We start from the raw sequence: 19,273 nt of genomic DNA, 5'->3' as shown, positions 1-19,273 counted from the left end.
TCATCTACAAAAGACCCTCAGTTCTACCGGCAAAACAGGTACAATATAGTTCTTGCCCCTGCCTGCTTCATGGGGCTGTGGCAAGGATATAACAGTCTCCAAATGATTAAATAGGCCTTCTGAGCCCAGAACCTTTCCTGCAGCACACAATCCCAACATCCCATTCTCAGTGAACATTACAGCCCCACTTCTAACCTCCTTGTCACCCTGGGCAGCAGGAGCATTTGGACCTCACTTGGGGAGCAGATATATCACTCTCAGAGCCAAAGCTCCAGCTCCTTGGTAAAACCCTGTTCAATTCTGAAGAGGTCTGCCTGGTTTCTTAATGTCAGGGGAGGCCCAAACTGATACTGTGGTGTCTTCTCCCTGGTAAGTTCATCATGCCAGGCCAGCAGCATGAGCTCAGCTCCACACTGAGCCAGGCCTTGCCCACAGCCCAAGGGCATGGGCACCCCCACACCTGAATGTGTGTAGCTTAGCCAAAGAGAACCAGGTAGCTGCAACAGGCTCATTGTTCCCTGTCTAGAAAGTCCAGGCATGAAGCCAGATTCTTCTGCAACGAGCACCTGGGACTTGGCATCCTGTATGATTCTGTGGGCACACGGTGGCAGGTGAGTCCCGCTACTTATGGCCAGAGTGTGCCCCAAGGACACTCTCCTACCCTGCCATACTTCACCTTGAAGACGGGACCTGTGCAACCAGAGTTTCCCAAGGCTCTTCTCAGAGCCAGTGCACAGGGCTTCAGGCTGCTAGATAAAACTACTCATCTTTCTAGAATTGAGGTAGATGGAGTGAGGAGAAAGTTTGACACTTTCCCCAATATATGCTGGGGTGGGAGATTTTTGTCAGTCTCATCTAGAACTCCATGAACTTTTTCAATCTCCAGACTTAGGTTTTTTTGACAAACCAAGAAAATGTTCCCATATTATTTCTTTATTTATTGCTCCTCCGTCTGTTCCTTTTTCTCCTTCTGGAACTCCTACTATTTACATGTAGTCTCCACAATCTGTCCTCCAAATATCTTATTTATCTTCAGCATTTCCAACTCCTTATTTTTTGCTCTATATTTGAGAAACTTTTTCCATTTGATCTTCTGAGCCACTAGGAGTTGCCACCTTTTTTTCTTCAATTCAGCTATTGAATTTCCACCCTGAAATGCAGGACTTTTAACTCCAGAAAGTACCCGTGATGCTATGGTTCTGTCCTGTTGGTGCTCTGGTCCTATAGTTAGTGCTGTTGGTTTTCTTCCTGTGCCCTTGTCACTCTGCCCCCTCTGGGGTTCTGAGTGTTTTCTTTCATGCTGAAGGGTCCCCTAAGTGTGTTCCAATTTTCCATTGTTGGCCCACATTACCTTGTGGGCCCTTCCAAGTCATTCCAGTTCCCCAATAGTGGCAACCGAGAACTTCTGTGAGGTCTGATGGGAAGCTACCAGCCCTCCACTGAGACTCCACTTCTACCCCCAGGCAGCTGGGGAGCTTTCTCTCTGCTTCAGGCTGTGGAGGAACTCAGAACTCCTACACCTCCAGCAGCTTCTCTGAATTTAGGGAGACTAGCTGTATCCAACTCTACTCAGAATCTTCCTGAAAGTATCTAATATTCATCTCAAATGAACTGTCCAAAACAGAACTCTGGGGTTTTTCTTAAAATTTGATTCTCCACCACTATTCCCCTGTTTCTTTGATCCACAGATCTAGGAGTTTCCTTGATTAGACAATTTCCTCTGTCGTGTATATTAAAACCCATCAAGTCTTCTTGATTATCCCAGGTCGAATGAGCACATTTTCCTATCAAGATATTTCTTTTATATCTACAGCATCGGATTTTCTTTGTGAGACTGTATAATCTTAGAATTTTACATCCTGCTTCTGATTTTGTTTAGGCATTCATGCATTCAAAAAAAATTTATTAAGTACCTACTGCATGCCAGGCCCTGGGGTAGGTGGTTGGAAAGTAATGTCGAACAAAGCATCCTTAAGATGCCATTGTAGACAGTGGAGAAACAAACACATAGACAGCAATTCTGCACAGAGGTCTACGTGATGTCTATCAAGGAAAGAGCACTGTGGGATTGGGAAGGAGGGGGTCTGTTTTCCTTGACACATGGTAAGGAATCCAATTGGTCCTTTCTTCCCTTCACCTTCAATCTCTTCCTATCCTACAAGAATTCCTTACATTCTTCCTATCTCATCAGTAGCTTCCCTCCCTGTCTTTACTGTCACTGTCTTCCTGTCACAAATCTCTCCTGCTCTATCCTCTCTTCCCAGGCAGGAGCTACCAAACCCAGCTATTCTTAATCCTATGGGGCATCACAGAGAGGACCACCCTTTCTGTGCTTCTACCTCTGCAGCAACTGGGAGACCACCTTTTATCACCTTCTCTTCTTGTTCCTCCTGCATCCAGTTTCTGAAGGCAGCAGAGTTTAAGAAAATAAGATCCTAGCAAACTTTAATTCCACTATTCTCAGGTCAGCCAGCTCTATGGTTTTAAGCAAATGTCTGGACCATCCTGGGCCTCAGTTTTCTCATTTATAAAATTTAAAAAAAAAACAAAACATTAGGCAAGATCTCTGTTGGAGGCGATATCCTCTAGATTTAACAATCTGTGAATTTATAAAATATGATTACTGTGAATTTAATGGAACTTAGGACGTTTATCGTGATGAGTTAAATCAAAAGATGGCTATTATCCTGCCTTTGAACTTCATCTTGTCTTTTACCCATGAGCCTTTGCCAGTCAAAGTGAGCTTGGTAGGTCTGTGGCATCAGCATCACCTTAGTACTTTTCAAGGATCTTGGGCCTTCTGAGTCAGAGTCTAACTTTTAATCAAGTTATAATGGAAATCAGGAGATTCCTAAGTACTAGAAAATTAAAGAGGACTGCCCTAGAAGCAGAATGCAAGGACTTCAAGGAAAGCAGCTATCAATTTCAACAAAATGAACTTTCTAACTTAGGAAAGAAAACAGAAGATGGAAAGGATGTCTTGAAAATCAATAGGATCTCTACCACTGGGTTAAAACAGAAATAAGATAGGGACAAAGGAATAGAGTGTCCCGTAGGGGGTTGGATGAGATGACCCTTGGATCCTTCTATTACTGAGGTATAAGGTTTTAAAATCCTGCCTCTGCCCATTGCCCTGGTCCTTACCCAGGAAGGTGGCAGAGCCAGAAAGCAAACCCCTACTCTACTTAGCTTAATTTTGAGATAACATGACCAAATAGAGATATAATGGTGAAGGCAAGCAGAGAGGGCAGAAAAAAGTGACAGGAACCTGGTCTGGTTGCACATATTTCCTCCTGACCTAGGAATACTTTCTGGGAAACCACTTGGCCTATTGCCGCCTGAACAGCACAAAGACCCTTCTCTCCCTGGTCAAGGGCTTGGATTCTCAATTTAGAAGCTAATTCTCGTTCAAATTAGTCCATCTCACAGATAGAATTAGAAGCTGGGCGATGATTTGGAAAATACAATCAATTTATCCAATTGTTCTTGCATGTCAGCTTCATCCAATAATGAAGAATTTGCTCCTCAGACTCTGGTGCTGACAGGCAGCCATTATCCATGGGGTGAGGTTGATCTGGTAGGACACAGTAGTCAAATGTGTTAAGGGATGCCTTCAGCCCCAGGGGAGGGTAGGCAGCCAGGGCCAGCGGGCATCCAGGGGAGAGACTCGAGATCAGATTTTGGTCAACAAAGAAAATATGACCAGAGCAGGGAGACACCAGACAAAACACCCATCTGTGCCTCAGTTTCCTTATGTGTCGTTGGGGAATGGTAAGATCTACCAGGCCCATCTTGTGGGGTTTTACTTAGGAATAAACAACATAATTTATGTGAAATCTCACTCATTCATTTTTAATGAACATTAATAGCTTCTGATATTGGTTAGACATTTAACACATGCCAAACAGTTTGCCAGGTGAAAGAGATGATTTAATAAATGAGAAACAGAACTCTTGTAGAACTCATGTGAAATTATACACCAGCCGAATAGATAGTAGAGTTGTTGGCTTTGGCAATGGTGGTAGTGGTGGTGATGATGATGATGACAGGCACTCACCCCAGAAGATAGGGTTGGCCAGGGCCTGATTTTAATGTGCAAGGAAATATTGTTCCTCCCATTGCTCGTCTTGGCTATCAGCTAAGCAATATTAAAATGCTTTGCATGAAGCAAACAATATAAATATTTTATGAAATACATTTCTCTGCCTGTTTAATTGTGGGATCTTCAAGAGAGGCAGAAAGAGTCGTCACCACTCATCACTGGGATGAATAGATAGAGTTTCAGCCTTCAGTCTCATGAGGCTCCTGGCCACTATGATGTCCCTGCTCTCCTCACCTATTGGGGCTCAGTGTGTACAGGATGTCTGGTGGAGGGGTGAGGTGGCCCAGGCAGCTTTCTTTCCCTCCTAATCTCAGTGTGCCAGTTATGGAGCTAAAAAGTACCCTTTCCTATTGCTTAAGATGTCTTAAGTCTGGTTTATCACATATGAATCTGCTGAAATTCACAAGATGGAAGTGATTTATCAGAGAACAAGGAGAAATCCATATGATTGGATGAAGATGTGATATAGCCATCCTGTAATAGAGACCATGTAAGAAGGATGAAATGCAGCCATTTTCAACAAAAATGGGGAGAGTTGAGGAGAATTTCATTAAGTAAAGCAAATTAGAATGATAAAAACAAATACTGGACACTTGCAGGACAGACAATGAGGTTACATAACACACTTTCAAAAATCAGTAGACATCAACAAATACCTTGAGAGCTCTGAGGTTAAGAGGAGGAGGGAAAGGGACAAGGGGACATACGGGATGGTGGTGGGAGAAAGAGTAAAATAAAATAAATAAAACTATTTAAGAGAAAAAATAATAACAGAAAATAGAAAGAAAGAAATGGCCTGTCCTAGCATTTCTGCTTATTTTCCCAAGTCCTCTCATTGCCAAGACATTTCCACCCTTCCCTAAATTCTCACTCTAGAATGTGGACATTCTAGCACCCACTCCCTTCCAAAGTGTCTAGAGTTTCAAAGGTGGTTTCAAAATGGGGGTTGAGGCTTTTCCTTTATAGGAACCAGGGAGTTCTATGGAGAGACCCTATATGAGGTCTACTATGGGTGACCATAGCCTGGTTAGACCTAGAAGAGTGCTTCATGGTCACCCTAGCTACATAACGAGGCAAGTGTGACTTAACAATGCACATTTATCAGCAAATTGATGAACCAGGGTTTGGGACCTCTTTTCTGGGCCTCAGAGCTAAGTCGTGGAAAGTCCACTTTCAAGTTCTGCCAGTTGAGCCACCAAGGTGTAGAAAGGATTGTAATTTGATTTGGGGGACCCATTGTACCAGGACTTCATCATAACTTCACTCTACCAAGAAGAGGTCACTGTCTTTATCCTACTGTGCTGAATCTCTTTAGTTGTCTCTTTTCCCTATTAGATTGTGGGCTCATTGAAAGTAAGTAAAATATACTGCCCCAAAACAAGCACCTACCAGGCACTTAGTAAATGCTAGTTTAATGAATGAATGGATTTTTAAAATGAAGAACTAAACCGATTAGAACCACCAAGTTGTAAAAACATTTACTGAGAGAAATAAAAGGATCTTAGATATTACCTAGTTAGTAGACATGGAACACACACACACCACTTTCTTACTAACCCACTCAAGGCAAACCTCACTAATGGGTCACAGCTTCTGTCCAGCTCACCACAGATGTACCTTCAGAACACTTCACACATCAGCAATCACTTTATTGAAATTAGCATGCAAAACAAAACTGATTTGCCATCTAGCCCAGTCCCCACATTTAGAGCAGGGACCCTCTTAACTTCTTCCAGTCCTCACCCAAACACCTGCTTTTACTTATATGCCTTATCCAGTGGTCATTTACAGAAGATCTTGTCTTTTTCAAAGATACACAAGTGCAGGGCCTGGAAGCAGGGCTCTATGTGGATGTCAGCCTGGCTTCCACCATGTGATGCCTCCTGCCAAGTCCAAGCTGGGCTTCCAGAGTCCTGCTATTGCTTATGTCCAGATGCAAGAACATATGCCTCGCATGAGTGGTGCTGGCCTCGGTGCTGAAACATAGATATGTATACGGGAGACAGTAAAACCTACATTATTGAGGATTTAGGGTGTTTGCTTTGCTGAATGAGGGATTAGAGACTTACAAGCCCCCAAATGACCATGCATTTGCAGGAAACTGAGCTGGAGAATTAGAACTTTCAGAAGTGTGTTCTAGTCCAGAGGGTCCCATCACACCTCTCCCTAATTCCCGGGACCCTTTACCACATCACTAGGCTATGTGAGGACAGACACCAGCTCCCCAACAGAGATCCTGAATTTTGCAGCCAGAAAAGAGCTATCTGACAAAGTATAGTTTTCTCACTTGCAGGCACAGGTGCAACCATCTCCAGGATGTGGCACCTGGTGAACCACCAACTAAAACAGGGACCAATTCTCTAGGCAGAAGGTTTAGGACCATATTTGAGATCTCACCAGAAAGCCTGTTGCGGAGCAATGCCAGGCTCTCAAGTGGCCTTGCCTCAATTATTTCTTCCCAAAGTTTGGGGAAAATCTTTGTCCCTGACATTCAATACCTTTCCCATGCATATGTCAATACCTCCTCCTCTTCTTTGCTTGAAATCCTGACAGACTCTTGCTTGTTTCATAAAGCCAGCAGGGGAGTGTTCTTTAGCCCTTCATCTCCCCATGATCAATGAGGCTGTCAGGGACTGTTTAGTGCGACTTCTCTCTTTTGCCATCTGCCCTGGCACATAGATCACACCACCGGTAGATTGGGCAAACTGCAGCAAGGTGCACTAATTCTGAGTATTTCCACTCCTCATCCTCTCAGCTCCAGGGAGAGAAAAAGAAAGACATGGGCTTATGGAATCTTGAAAGGAAGGAAAGAGATTTGCCTTGGAAACAGCAAGCACAGTAAGTCTTTCAAACCTTTTAACACAACATTTTCTTTCAGAATGTGCCTAATCAAAAATCCTTACTCTGTCTAAAATTTACCTGCAACCATCACCATCTCCTCTTCCACTCTCCCCCCAAAAATGGTCATTATACACAAGTTGTGAAAACAAAAAGAATTCAGAGACCACTGTCCACCGCTTCCCCCTCCCACTCTCCCAGTTTTTATCATCTCCAGCAGCCTATCCAGGTCTCATTCTGTGTCCCAGAAACCCACCCCTGTTCTTGCTCCTTCTCTTCTGTGAATCTGGTGTTGGGACCTGTGGTGAAACTGAATCAAAGAAATCCCAGGTTTTAGAGAACCACTGAACTGAACAGCAGCAGGGTCCTTCATTTCTCTACTTTTAGCCCCCAGTGGCGTTCTGGCACAGAGTAAAATCAGAAATTGGGTTGAATGCATGAATAAATGAACTAATGAATGAATGAATGAAACCCTAAGAGGAGATTCCTCTCTGCTTCTTTATGTCTTCCAAATCTCAAGAGGAATGGATGAGGATGGCTCAGGTCTCTGCAAACACCCAAAGGTCTAAGCTGTTTGCTCATCACCTGACTCTGGAGGGAGCCTCAGCAGGAAATGAAGCAACTCCATCCATCATATTTATTGAACAGCTTCTCTCTAGAAGACACTAGCGCAGGTCAGTCATGCACACGAGTTCACAAACTCCAAGGAATGCTCTTCTCACGCCACCCTCATCTGCCTTGCTCTCCACACTCCAACCCCATTTGCCTAGTTTTGTTTCCGGAACACGGGGCACATTTTCTTGCCTCCCAACTGTGCCTGTTGCTGCTCTCTGGGCCCAGGCCCCCGTTCTCCAGCTCTACACACGCTTCTCGTCCTCCAGGCTGCTGTTCACCACAAGCTCTTGACGGAGGCTTTCCCTGATCTCCCCTTCAAAGATGCCCTCCCGGGATTCTCCCTAGCTCTTCACCCTGTTGATTTCCTTCCTCTATCTCATTCAACATCTGTGTTTATTCTGTTTGTTTGCCTGCCTATTACACCCACTAGCATATAAGCTCCTGAGGTATACTCGGATGACGAGCAGCGTGTGTCCTGGAACTAGACTGCCAGCATCAAATGCCAACTCTGTCACTTAGTAAACATGAGATCTTGATTAAATCACCTAAATACTACAACCCAGATTCCTGACCTATAAAGTGGAATTTGTAATAGAACCTCATCATAAATAGTACCTAATATCATGAAATTAGTTGATGTACATGAAGACCATTACCTGGTATGTACAAAGGGTCTAATCAGAGTTGACTTTTCTAATCGCTGCTATTGGTGGATCTTTCTGCTATGACTGCTATATCTGGAGTGCTTGGCACAGTACCTGGCAGGCAAGAGGAGCTCACTAAATATTAGCTGAATAAATGAGAGTGTGGACTCCAAGAGCCTCCAGAGAAAATACAGTGGGATGAGAGGAAGGTCAGTTCACTTCCTGGGGCTTCCCTCCTTCACTTCAGGACGAGGGTGGCAGAGCCGCAGCAAGGTTCTGGGGGAGTGCAGGAATCACCACAGTTCAGCAGTTAAAGAACACCTGTGTAGGGGGCTCTGGAGAGGTTCAGGGGAACTTATGGAGAACTGGCCCTGAGCAGTAGTCTGGGAGCAGTGAGCAGGGCAAGGTTGATTTTCACTCTTCCAAGAACAGAGAATGATCTGAAGTTTACCTTTGAGGGGTACTCCCCCAGCTCACAGGGCCCTGCCCCACTCCCTCTCATGCTTCCCTCAGCCACAGGAAAAACAAAGCAAAATAAAAAGGAGCTCATTTTAGCAGTCTACAGCCTTGCCATTGTGCTCTGCCCCTGCACACAGGCGGTGAGAGGGCCATGAGTCTGCCTTCATGTTGAGGCTCAGGAACAAAGCTGGCTCTGCTGGAAGGAAAAGGGAAACGGGAGATTGCTGAGAATCCTGGTGACCAAAGGACCACTTCGAATCCGTTATGGGGAAAGGAGCATGTTCAAGATCCACATGTCTGGTCAGTAGGGGGTATGTGCACCCTTGGGTGTGCCCATGCAACCGTGGTCAGGGAGTTCTTCTGTTCCCCTTGAGCTTTGCACAATCACTATAGATTTGGGGGTGGGTCTCTAGAGATGGGGCTCCCAACATTTAGACAACTAAGCCAGGATCTGGATCCCAGAAGGGCTAGAGCAGCTCAGCCACCTTCTGTCAGCTCTCTGGAGTGGTTAGCTGAGAAGGAAGGACTGTTCTAAACAGGAAGCATCCTAACAAATCAGGAGCAGACCAAAGCTCCTGCTGAAAGGCCGAGGCAGAGGGAACCCACAAGGGGAACAATTAACTGATAAGAGTGAACTAATTGTTATTCGTATTAAATTAGGGCACAGGTAATTTGGAGAAAACCTACAGGCCCTCCCAGAAGTTCTGCGGGTTTTGCATTGCAGATGATGGTTTTATGGGACCCTTCTGGGAGTCAGATTGTAGAAGCTGTGCCAGGACCAGAGCGGGGGCAGGGCTCCCATCCTGCTTAACTACACAATAAACACATAACGGCTTGTCCCAGAGGACAGACTATGGCTTTGCATACTAAACATGTTGGTGCTAGGCTTTGGGGGCCTGTGAGAAGAGGGGCTAGCTTCTGGCAGGGGAGGAATGAGAAGGGGAAGATTAGTCTTTCAGGGAGACCCAGGAGCTGCTCCAGATGCTGAGAGCAAGAGCCAAGTCAGCCAAAGGGATGCACTAAATCCAAACATGGAAGGAAAGGATTGCCACAGAACTGCAGAGTGGGAAGACAGAGGGGGAGAAAGACATGTGTTACGGCCCACCATTTTGTGGGAACTGGTGCACATGTGTACATAAACAAGTCAGTCTGTGTGCAGGTGGGTACAGGGATGCACACCTGTGCATGCACGTGTGCACACAAGGTATAGGCGCACATAGATGTACATTTCTAATTGTGCATCTGACTCTCTGTTCATGTGCTGTGCCTACATAGATATATATTTGTGTGTGTCCATGCACTTGGGTTGTTGCCAAAACTTCCCACCAAAACTAATGGCAGGTTGTTCTCTCTTCACTGAACCTCCTCATGCTAATTTTAATCCCACATTATTATTTTAAGTTGGCTCTAAAAATTATTATTAAAAAATTCCATAAACTGGGCCTGGGGCTAAATTGCAAGCCAGGTCCCTCGAAAGGAGTTTTATGACCACTATTTTTCTTAAAAGAATAGTCAGGATAAAGCATGTTACCATTCCATGTGGTTAGTTTCCCATTAGCTAAAGGGGGCACACAGGGGACACCTGCAGAAAGGCCCACCTGACCACAGCCTGGCAGATCAGGCAGGGCTGGGGACTGGTCTGCCCGACCGTGGTTTCAGTACTGTAGAAACCAGTCATGGGGGAAGGCAACCACTCAGGAAGCACCTCAGAATTGACCAGAAATCCACGTATCCTCAGGGCCTGAGCTCACCATGGGGCTGTGTACTGTCCTTGGGCATATGGACTTGCCCCATACACTGCAGATGAGCCCCTCTGTGGGTCTGAGAGTCCTTGTTTGTAAAATAAGGGACTGGAACTGGAAACCTCCCAGGCCCCTTCTGCCTCCCCATTGGGTGACAGGGAGTGGTTGGCCCAGCCGGGAAGAGTCCAGTCGCAAACTGACACAAACTGATGTCCAGGTCCCTCCTCTGCATGCCCACCCTACCATTCTTGTTCCCGTGCCTGCGTTTCCTCTGCCTTCAGTTGATGTGGAGCCTCCGAGGGGGAGCAGAAGACAAAGAAAACACGGTCTCTTAGCAGTGTCCAAAGGAACAAAGGCCATTCCGATAAGGAAATAAAAGCCCCCAGTAGAAATTATGTAAATCTGTGCCTCCTCAAAAGAATAAGAAAATGAGCCTGCACTGCAGCAAGAGATCCTCTGGTTAGTTTCAGAAGGACTTCCTTGTTTGCAAAGCGGTCTGTTAAACACAGAACAGAAGAAGGAGTGAGAAGGAGGGGCAGTTGTCTCCAGAGGTAGTAGTTACATTTTCAGGTGTCTGCAGGATGGAGAGGATGACGAGGAATGTTCCTCACTTCAAGGTCTTGACCATAATCTGATTCTAAACCCCTGTCCTCACACCTACCCCTTCCTCTTCCCAACACCAAACACATTCAGGAAAAGAAGCAAGGGCTGGCCAAATGGCAGGTAGAGAGGGTGACAGGAAGGGGTCCCATGATTCTCACCATCCATCCACAGTTCATAGAAATGCTTTGCTGGTGGTACAGGGGCCCTTGCCACTGGGTCTAGAGTTGGTCACCAAGTGAGGGCAAGAGGTACTGGCTTTGTGAAAGAGTCTGAGCTGCTGAAATGCACTTATGTCCCCTGGTCTCACAGGGTCAGAAGCCAGCAACATGATCCAACCTTCTCCCCCAGGTTCTGAAGGGGACAGAGGGAGCCTCTGACTACAGTGATCCAAGAAGCAAACCAGGGGGGTGCAGGGGTCAGGGTGCAAAAATGTGAAACAAGAATAAGGGTAGCTTCTAAGTCTCTTTCAACTTGATGAAAAGAACATGTAGAAATATCTCCATAGATGGTGACAGGACATGGCCACACCTGCACGCCACACATGCAGGCACACACGAGTACATGCTCACGGACTCACCGATCACACAATCCCCAAGAGTACACAGCACACACAGGGAAAGAACATGCAGAGGCTTCTCTGCCCAAGAAGCCTATAAAAAAAAAATTCCTGGACGGCCTGCTGGATCCCTTCGCTGCATATCTGCTCTGCTATCCCTTTCCAGTTCTCTCTCCACCCCATGCACTGTCCCCAGGCCTACTCTTTGGCAGATACAGGACACTGCAGGAGTGGGGGTTGAGTCTCACACTCAACAGCTACAAATGTCCCCTCCAACAAGACAGCAGTGTCCACAGGTGGGCCCACCCTATTGACCCTTGACTGAGGCCCCCCCACCTCACCCCACGGAGGCACCCCAGCATGCTGGTAAGTGCCAACTGCCTCCACCAGTCAGCCCCCACTCCGGGGTGCCTGAAGCCAAGGAGGGAGCCGCACCCTCCCACCTCCCCAGCTCTGCTTCTTGGGCCCAGAGAAATGCCCCTCCTCAACTACCGAGCCCAGAAACAATCACCCTTTGAGAAGGGCTGCCAAGCTGGGCGCCAGGAACAGCCAGGATGGAGGCGGGGTGGAATGGGGGTGCAGGCAGCAGGCCGGGCGCGCTTTAACTCTCCAGAGCCAAGGCCAGGCTGGGTTCGGCCCCCGCCCCGCAGCCCCTGCTCCAGAGCCTAGAGCTGGAGCCGCCTCCGCTGGGGAGGGTGTGTGTGAAGGGGTGGGAAGGCGGGGTAGGTGATACCAAAGGGGGGGGAGGCCTCCTCGCCGGGCTCCCTCCTCGCGCCCCCCGCCTCAGCTGGCGAGGTTGGTACCGACCATTAGCGGCGCGGGTCCCGCCGGCTGCTCGCGCTGGCTCGGGGGCGGGGGCGGGGGAGTGGGGGCGGGGAGGGAGGGGAGTGGGGGCGGGGCGGGAGGCGCTGTCAGAGCCGCGGCGGCAGCGGCGCATCCGCCGCCGCCGAGGGGACTCCGCGCCGGCCCGGTCGGCTGGGCTCCGGCGCTCGTCCCGGCCGCCTGGCGCCGGGCCCTCTGCGACCCCCGGTGCTCCCCCTCCCCGTGCCTCCCCCCTCCCTCCCCGTGCCGCCCCGCTCCCCACCACCCCACCCCCAGCGCCCTTCCGCGCGCGCCCGGGCTCCGGCCGCCGCCTCGCAGCGCCCAGAACCGGCCCCGCCGGGGCAGCGCGGCCAAGGCTGCGGGCGGGCGAGCGGACCCCGCGGCTATGAAGGGGCTCCCGGGGGTCCGGAGCCCGAGAGCCCCCGGGGAGGGCGGCACGCGCGGCCCAGGGCAGCAGCCTGGGGACGCCGGGGCCGGGGCGTAGGAGCCGCCGACAGCGATGGACCGCGCCGGGGACGATCCGGACTCGCTGCCGCAGGTCAGTGTCCCCGCGCCCCGCGCCCCGCGCCCCGCGCCCCGCGCCCCGCGCCCCGCGCCGGCCGCCACGCACAGAGCCCCTTTCTGCGACCCCATCAGTACCCACGCCATGTCCTCTCCGGGGTGTGTGTGTGAGTGTGTGTGTGTGTGTGTGTGAGTGTGTGTGAGTGAGTGTGTGTGTATGTGTGTGTGTGTGTGCGCGCGCGCGCGCGCCGCGGGGGCAGCTGGAAAGGGGGCTAGGAAACCCAGCCCGGCTGGGAGGTGCTGCCGCCAAGGGGCTTCGAAACAAAACCTGGGCGCTGCCTGCTCTCCTTGGGCGGGCATTAGCCGGGAAACTGGTTCTCGGCAGCTTCTAACAACTGACCCAGACTCCTCCGCCTGCCGTGCCTTTCCATCTCAGCAGGTGGTTCCTGGTGACCCAGAGGAGTCAGGGGCCGGCTCCCCGGGAACCCCTCTCCTCAGCAGTCATCCCCAAAGCTCTGAGGCTCCAGGCACCGGCAAGTTAACTCTTTTCAGGGGACCCAAGATCTGCAGCTCTGCTGGAGATACGAAAGATCTGAGAGGTGGCACGGGTACCGGAGGGTCCTTGGGACTTTCGTATGTCAAGGAGAAAGGGGGCGCCACCAAGTTCACCACCCTCCCTTCCAATCCAGGGCTCAGACCTGAGGTCCTGTTTCCTCCAAAGTCAGAGCACACAACTTCAGAAAAGGAAGGGGAGAGGTGTCGCTGGAAGGAAGTACAGCCTCCAGCAGTGCCGAGACAGGAGGTGACTGTGGCACCAAGCAGCTATGGTCAAGAGACACGCCCCTGCCATGCATGAACACACACCCAACATGCAAACACGGTCTCCGTGCGCCTCCCTTTTCTCTTCCCTTTCCCGCACCTGGCCTGGCCTCCTCTCTGCCGGCCACACGCTACATGGGTGGGTTCTTGTAGAAGCTGTAACTGAGGGACTCTGGGGACTTCTAAAGCATGGGGCTCTGGAGGGGCCCTTTTCTGGCACTTGCTAGCCCCTTGCTCTGGGGGCAGCTCTCCCCGCATGGGTACCAGTCTGGATGGGGTAGCCATGTGGACCCTGAGCTTGAGTTGTGTGGCATACAGTGATAGGATTGGGTAAGGGTGGCTAGTACATAGCACAGTGAAGTTATTGTGGTGTTGGTGTAGAAGTGGAAGGAGCACAGCTTCATAAGCTCTTGGGCTTGTGGTGGGCGTGTGGCCTCATACAACTGTTGTTCTAGGGTTTTCTGAGATTTGTCTTCTCTGCCTTATGTCTCCCTGCTTCTAATAGCCACAGCATTTCCTCCCTAAACCTGCTTAGCTGGTGGCCTCTATGGGCCTTCTGGACCAAACATCAAGTCCCCCTCTTCTTATGGAATGAAGACCCTTCCCTCTGAGACCGTCAAAGTGACCGTTGACTATGCCCAGGCTATGCCCAGCACCCCCAGAGGTTCTGCCTGCATGCCATTGCCTCTGTCCCTTTTGGTGAGAAACAGAAGGTTTGCCAGGGTTAATGGAACAGGGAGGATTTGTGCCCCATTCGGCACAGAAGACAGTGGCTTGCGGGCCCATGCTGTACCTGATCTGTAGATGCTTGGGAATCACTCCATGTTCAGGCCTCTGGAAGCTCACGTGTGCTGGGGTGAGTCTGTGCACCCAGGTTTCTGGATGAACAGGTACTAACAGCTGCAGCTGAAGCACAGGCGAGTAGACCACTGAGATGAGACAGCTCCAGCTCCAGTGACAGGATTGAAACCCCTGGCAAAGACCAGGAGCACCAGAGAAAGATGCCAGAAGGATGTGCCCAGGTGCCCACCTCGAGCCTCTGGATAGACCCGGTTTTCTCCACAGGGTTTGGGATTGAGGACCCCAAGTTAACTGTACTTGTGGCTGACAAGGCAGGCAGAGGAGTCAGGCTCTAAGACAGGAGAGCACGCTGGTTCAGTTTGACTGGAAGAGAGGAACAAGCTGGCACGGAGATGCCTGGGAGCTCCCTTCTGCTGAGAACTGGAGGAGAGAGGCAGGGTTTCAGAAGAGAGAATCAAAGAGTATCTGAGGCAGGCAGACAAAGACACAGAAGCACGTTCACAGAACAGAAAAAGGCCCCAAAGCAGAAGCCCAGTGCCCACCGGTGCTATGGGGGTAGGCCCAGGTCCTCTCCTTCCTAAGAGCCCCTGTGGGTCATCCCTTGAGGAGGGTCCTTCCCTGCCTCTGATGAATGGGGGTGGGAGACCGTTCAGAGAGAAGCAGAAGGGGGACAAGTCATGAGATCAGGGGGCTTTAGGAATATCCTTTGTTTATCCCCAAAGGCTAAAGATACCCCCTTTCCTTTCTAGTCCTGGAATGCTATAAGGTGGGAAAGGGTGTGCCCTCTGGGGAGACCTAGCACCTGTGGAAAAGAAAAACTTCCTTCATGCAACCCCCTCCCCACGGGCTTCCAGGCACACACCTTTAGGGACCCTGCAGAAGATGTTTAGGGGCAAAGATCTTTGGACATACAGCTCTTTCCATGACCAGTAGAGTAGACTTTGGGAAAAGCTGAGCCCTCTGAGCCCTGTTTCCTTAAAAGCCTAGAAACTGAGGACCCTCCGCTCACGAGGCTGGTTTAGGTGAAGTGCTGGGTGAATGTTAATTCCATGTACTTGCTTTATACACCCTGCCCCACACTCTTTCAGGATCTGGGTGACTATAGAATTCGGGGTAGCAGTTGTCTGGCCAATCCTGGAACCAGTCACCTTGGAATCCTGGGTCTCTGCCATCTCCCACACCACCCACCTCGTCTGGTGGCTGCACTCCCGATCAGGGCCAAATCCAGGCCCACCGGGGCCTGCCTCTGTTGCCAGGCCAATCTGGTGTCTCCTTGCATCAGCGACAACAAGTTTCCATCTGATAAGTGGTCGATGTAATCATTCCAAATTATCAGTCAGTGGTTGTCTAAAAAAAATTAGTTCAGCTTACAAAAATCCCAGATCCCGAACTTATCATCCATGCTGAGAGATGTCAGGATAGACAGAGCTCACTCTAAATTCTGTTCACTCCCAGAGACATTGACTGTGCACCTACTGTGTCACTATGTCCCAGGTCATGGGCCAGTGCTAGGGAACAAATAAACCCAAACCAGGGTTTTCTATTTATGTTTGGAAGGGTTATATGGGTAGCTTTTTTTTTTTTTTTTTTTTTTTTTGCAGCTACAGCAAATTTACTTTTCTAATGAGGTTTAGCTCAAGCCAATATTAAAATGAGTCTGTGCTTCCTGCACACACCAGCTGACAGCAGGGCAGGCAGCCTCCCAGCCAAGTGCCTTGCAGGGATTAGGGCTTTGCTGCCGATAAGCCCCAAAGTGGAGAGTCTCAGTCTGAATCACCAAAAGTTGGCTGGATTTGGGGATCACCCTTGTCCGCAGGTCCATGGATCCCACAGCTCAGTAGCAGGGCCATGGGCAGGGCTTCTTGCTTCTTGTGTGTGGGAAATGTGACCTGTTATGATTGTTCCACGAAGGCAAGAAGGCTGGAGAGCCAGACTAGAGGCTTGACCTTGGCAACCAGTGGAGAGCCATAGGACCCGCCCTGAGGTTGGGGGCCCCAGTTCTGCTGGTTCTCACTGACCGGGAGTGTGTGACTGACTACCTTCCTTCCTTTATCTCTCCCCATCTTGCTTGCTTCTTACGAGGCCCTTGAGGGATTGGACACCGAGGCCAGGAGTCTCTTGAGGCTCAGGTCTCTGAGCTGTTCCTTTGACCATCATTCAGAAACCCTTGCAGCCCAGCTCTGGATGAGATGGCTGCTTCCCTCTCCCTAGGTGCAGGCCCTCGGCCACATTTCAACAGCCAGTATCCACACATCGCAGCACTGATTGAACAGCACCGATCCACAGCATTCCCAGCATCACAGTAAGTTCTGCTGGACAGTGCTGCTTAGACTTTGCATAGATGGTGTAGCAAGGTGGCAAGAGCATGGACTCTGGTACCCAACTGGCTAAATTCAAATCTGGCTCTGCCGGTAATTAGCTGTGTGGCCTTGGGACATTACTTAACCTCTCTGTGCCTCTGATATCTCATCTTTAAAATGGGGATAAAATGTTTATGAGGAGGGATTGAGTCATTACTGTTGTTAATCATGTTAATCTCTCAAAACTTGCAATTGTAAGTGCCTTGCTCAGCAACTTTTATTATTCATTTAACAATTCATGTAACAAACATTTATTGAACAGCCAACTTTGTACCAGGCATGCTGCCAAGTTGCCAGGGCAGCTGGCAATCAGCATTGACCTTGCTTACATCTCTGACCCTCCCTGAGCCTCGGTTTCCTCACCTTTGGTGGGAGCATGACCAGAAAACAACCCCTGTACCCCTGGCCTGGTAAGACAAAAAGAGAGGAAGAAGGGCCCCCTTGTAATAATGAACACTGCCAGGTACCCAGGGGCTGACATTTTTGGAAGTAGATGCAACTGAAATTCTGTTTTTTTGAAACCACTCTCAGCAAAAAACAAAAAACAAAACAAAACAAAAAAAAAAAACATTTCTTAAGCTTCCATACATTCTGAGAGCACCTAATCCCAACTACTAGACCACTAGGGAACAGCCTCCATACGTCCTTAATAAAAGAAGCAAATAAGGACCCAGCTGCCACCAGCACCTTGCTGAGTGGAGATGGTGTGGGACGCAAGAGGGGCTCTGGCCTGCTCTAACCCCCTCCGGGGTCCTGTGGAGAAGGGAGCAAGAAAGCCACCTCTTAGAGCCCAAAAGAAGGAAGAGGCCAGGGGTCTGCTTGGCTTGACAGAATTTAGAGACCTGTTGACTGACCCCCATACAGGTCACAATTGTATCAGCAACTCAGTGTGTGAGACTCTCATCGCACCTCTGAAAGATGAGGAGCGTGAACTGTGTGAATGTGTCCCCACCCAAATCTACTACTTAGCTCAGGAAGCTCTCTACAAAAGGCCCCAGAACAGAGGACAAGAGAGAGGAGGGGCTTCCAGAGGAAATGGGTCTGGGAGCAAGAACCTCCATCCTTAGTCACACCCGCAGGTGATGGGTCCAGCAGCCTCTCCGTGGCTCTAGGCTGCTTCCTTTGTTTATACAGATAAGGACTCCTAAGCCTGGAGAGCTTCCACGCTTGCCTCAGGTCAAACAGCTCCCCAGTGCTTTCTGTGAGTCTGTGACCACAGTCTCCCCACTCCCTGCCCCTCCCTCTCAGACTGTCTGTCCTCTTGGCAGGACTGGGGTGCTCAGTGTGCCCCCTTCAAGGGGTTTGAGACTGAGATCCCAGGGACCCTGTCCCCCGGGGCTGAGATAGATCGTTTCCCTCCACCTCTAGCAACTGGACTGCTAGGGTCACTAAACTATCTCTGACAGGACCCCAGGCAAGGTCCGTCCTTTGGACTATGGGCAACCATGAAGAACACATACAAAACTTTAATTTAATCAGGCAATCATAGCCTGCTCTAGTATTGTTATAGAGCAACCCCGATATTAAACGGGTTCCTGGCTGTGGGTCCTCACCCGCGCGCTTTAAAGGGACTTATGAATACTCCACTACAGACACACGCAAAAGGTTAATAAAAGGTTTATTTACAAGAGAAAAAGAAAATATACAACTCAGGGAGAAAATAGGGAAATAAAGTCTTTAATGCATCCTACCCGATCCGACGACCTGGAAACCCAAAGTCACTCTCAGAGCTGGCCGGACGCTCCAAGCTGGCCGAGCCCAAAAATGGAGAGAGCCCCCAAAGCCCACGTGTCTGCCCTTTGTATCCACCTGGCTGCTTAACCCCACCCTCAGGTCCCAGCCACCTTCCCTTTGGTGGTGATGGGATTTGGAGTTCCCAGTGTCTTTGGCTTTGACCTGGGGTGGGGGTGGAGTCCACAAAGCCTGTATGGAATTTGCTTTGGGACATCCTTTTTTCCCCCTAACAGTATATCCTACTTCCATGTACTCTCAGACCAAGGAAATCAGGTGGCCTGGGAATCATCTGCTGAGTGAACTGCGGGGGCCCTTGGTGGCTTGAGACGGGGATTCCGGAGCACCCAGCTCTGCACAGGCAGACCCAAGGCTTTCTGGGTCTCTGTTAGCTGACTGGTGGTGCCCTTGGGCGGTTCCCTAAGCCTGAGCATATCTGGGAATCATCTTCAGTCCATGTCCCCATCCCCAGGGTCATGACATCCTTGGAGGTGGGTACCCATGTCCAAAAGTGTTGGCACTTTGTCCTCTGGGAGGTGCAAGTCATGGAATAATGCAGCTGGTGCCAGCGGGCACACCAGCAATTTAGGGTACCCACCTGCCTGTGGCCTCCTGGGGATGAAACTTGGCCCTGAGTTTCCTTCCTCCATCCCCTTGATCACAGAGCACAGAGCAGGAGG

At 49.8% G+C, this 19,273-nt stretch overlaps 1 protein-coding gene across 2 annotated transcripts in view; it reads left to right on the top strand.

The window, feature by feature from the left end:
- Positions 1-12,861: 12,861 nt before the first annotated feature.
- Positions 12,862-19,273, top strand: part of B3GAT1 (beta-1,3-glucuronyltransferase 1) — a 29,619-nt gene continuing 23,207 nt past the window's right edge. The window contains exon 1 of one of the 2 annotated variants that reach the window (XM_037505675.2): positions 12,862-12,919. The gene's annotated coding sequence lies outside the window, so the exon portion shown is untranslated. Of the gene's footprint in view, positions 12,920-16,781; positions 16,805-19,273 lie in introns of those variants that run through there. The other variant, XM_037505676.2, reaches the window with a different exon arrangement.

This window comes from Talpa occidentalis, unplaced genomic scaffold (assembly GCF_014898055.3).
Source record: "Talpa occidentalis isolate TD23 unplaced genomic scaffold, MPIMG_talOcc4v2.1 talOcc4.12, whole genome shotgun sequence".
Taxonomy (NCBI): domain Eukaryota; kingdom Metazoa; phylum Chordata; class Mammalia; order Eulipotyphla; family Talpidae; genus Talpa; species Talpa occidentalis.
The sequence above is the reverse complement of the archived record's forward strand: the minus strand, read 5'-3'. Positions and strand labels throughout refer to the sequence as shown.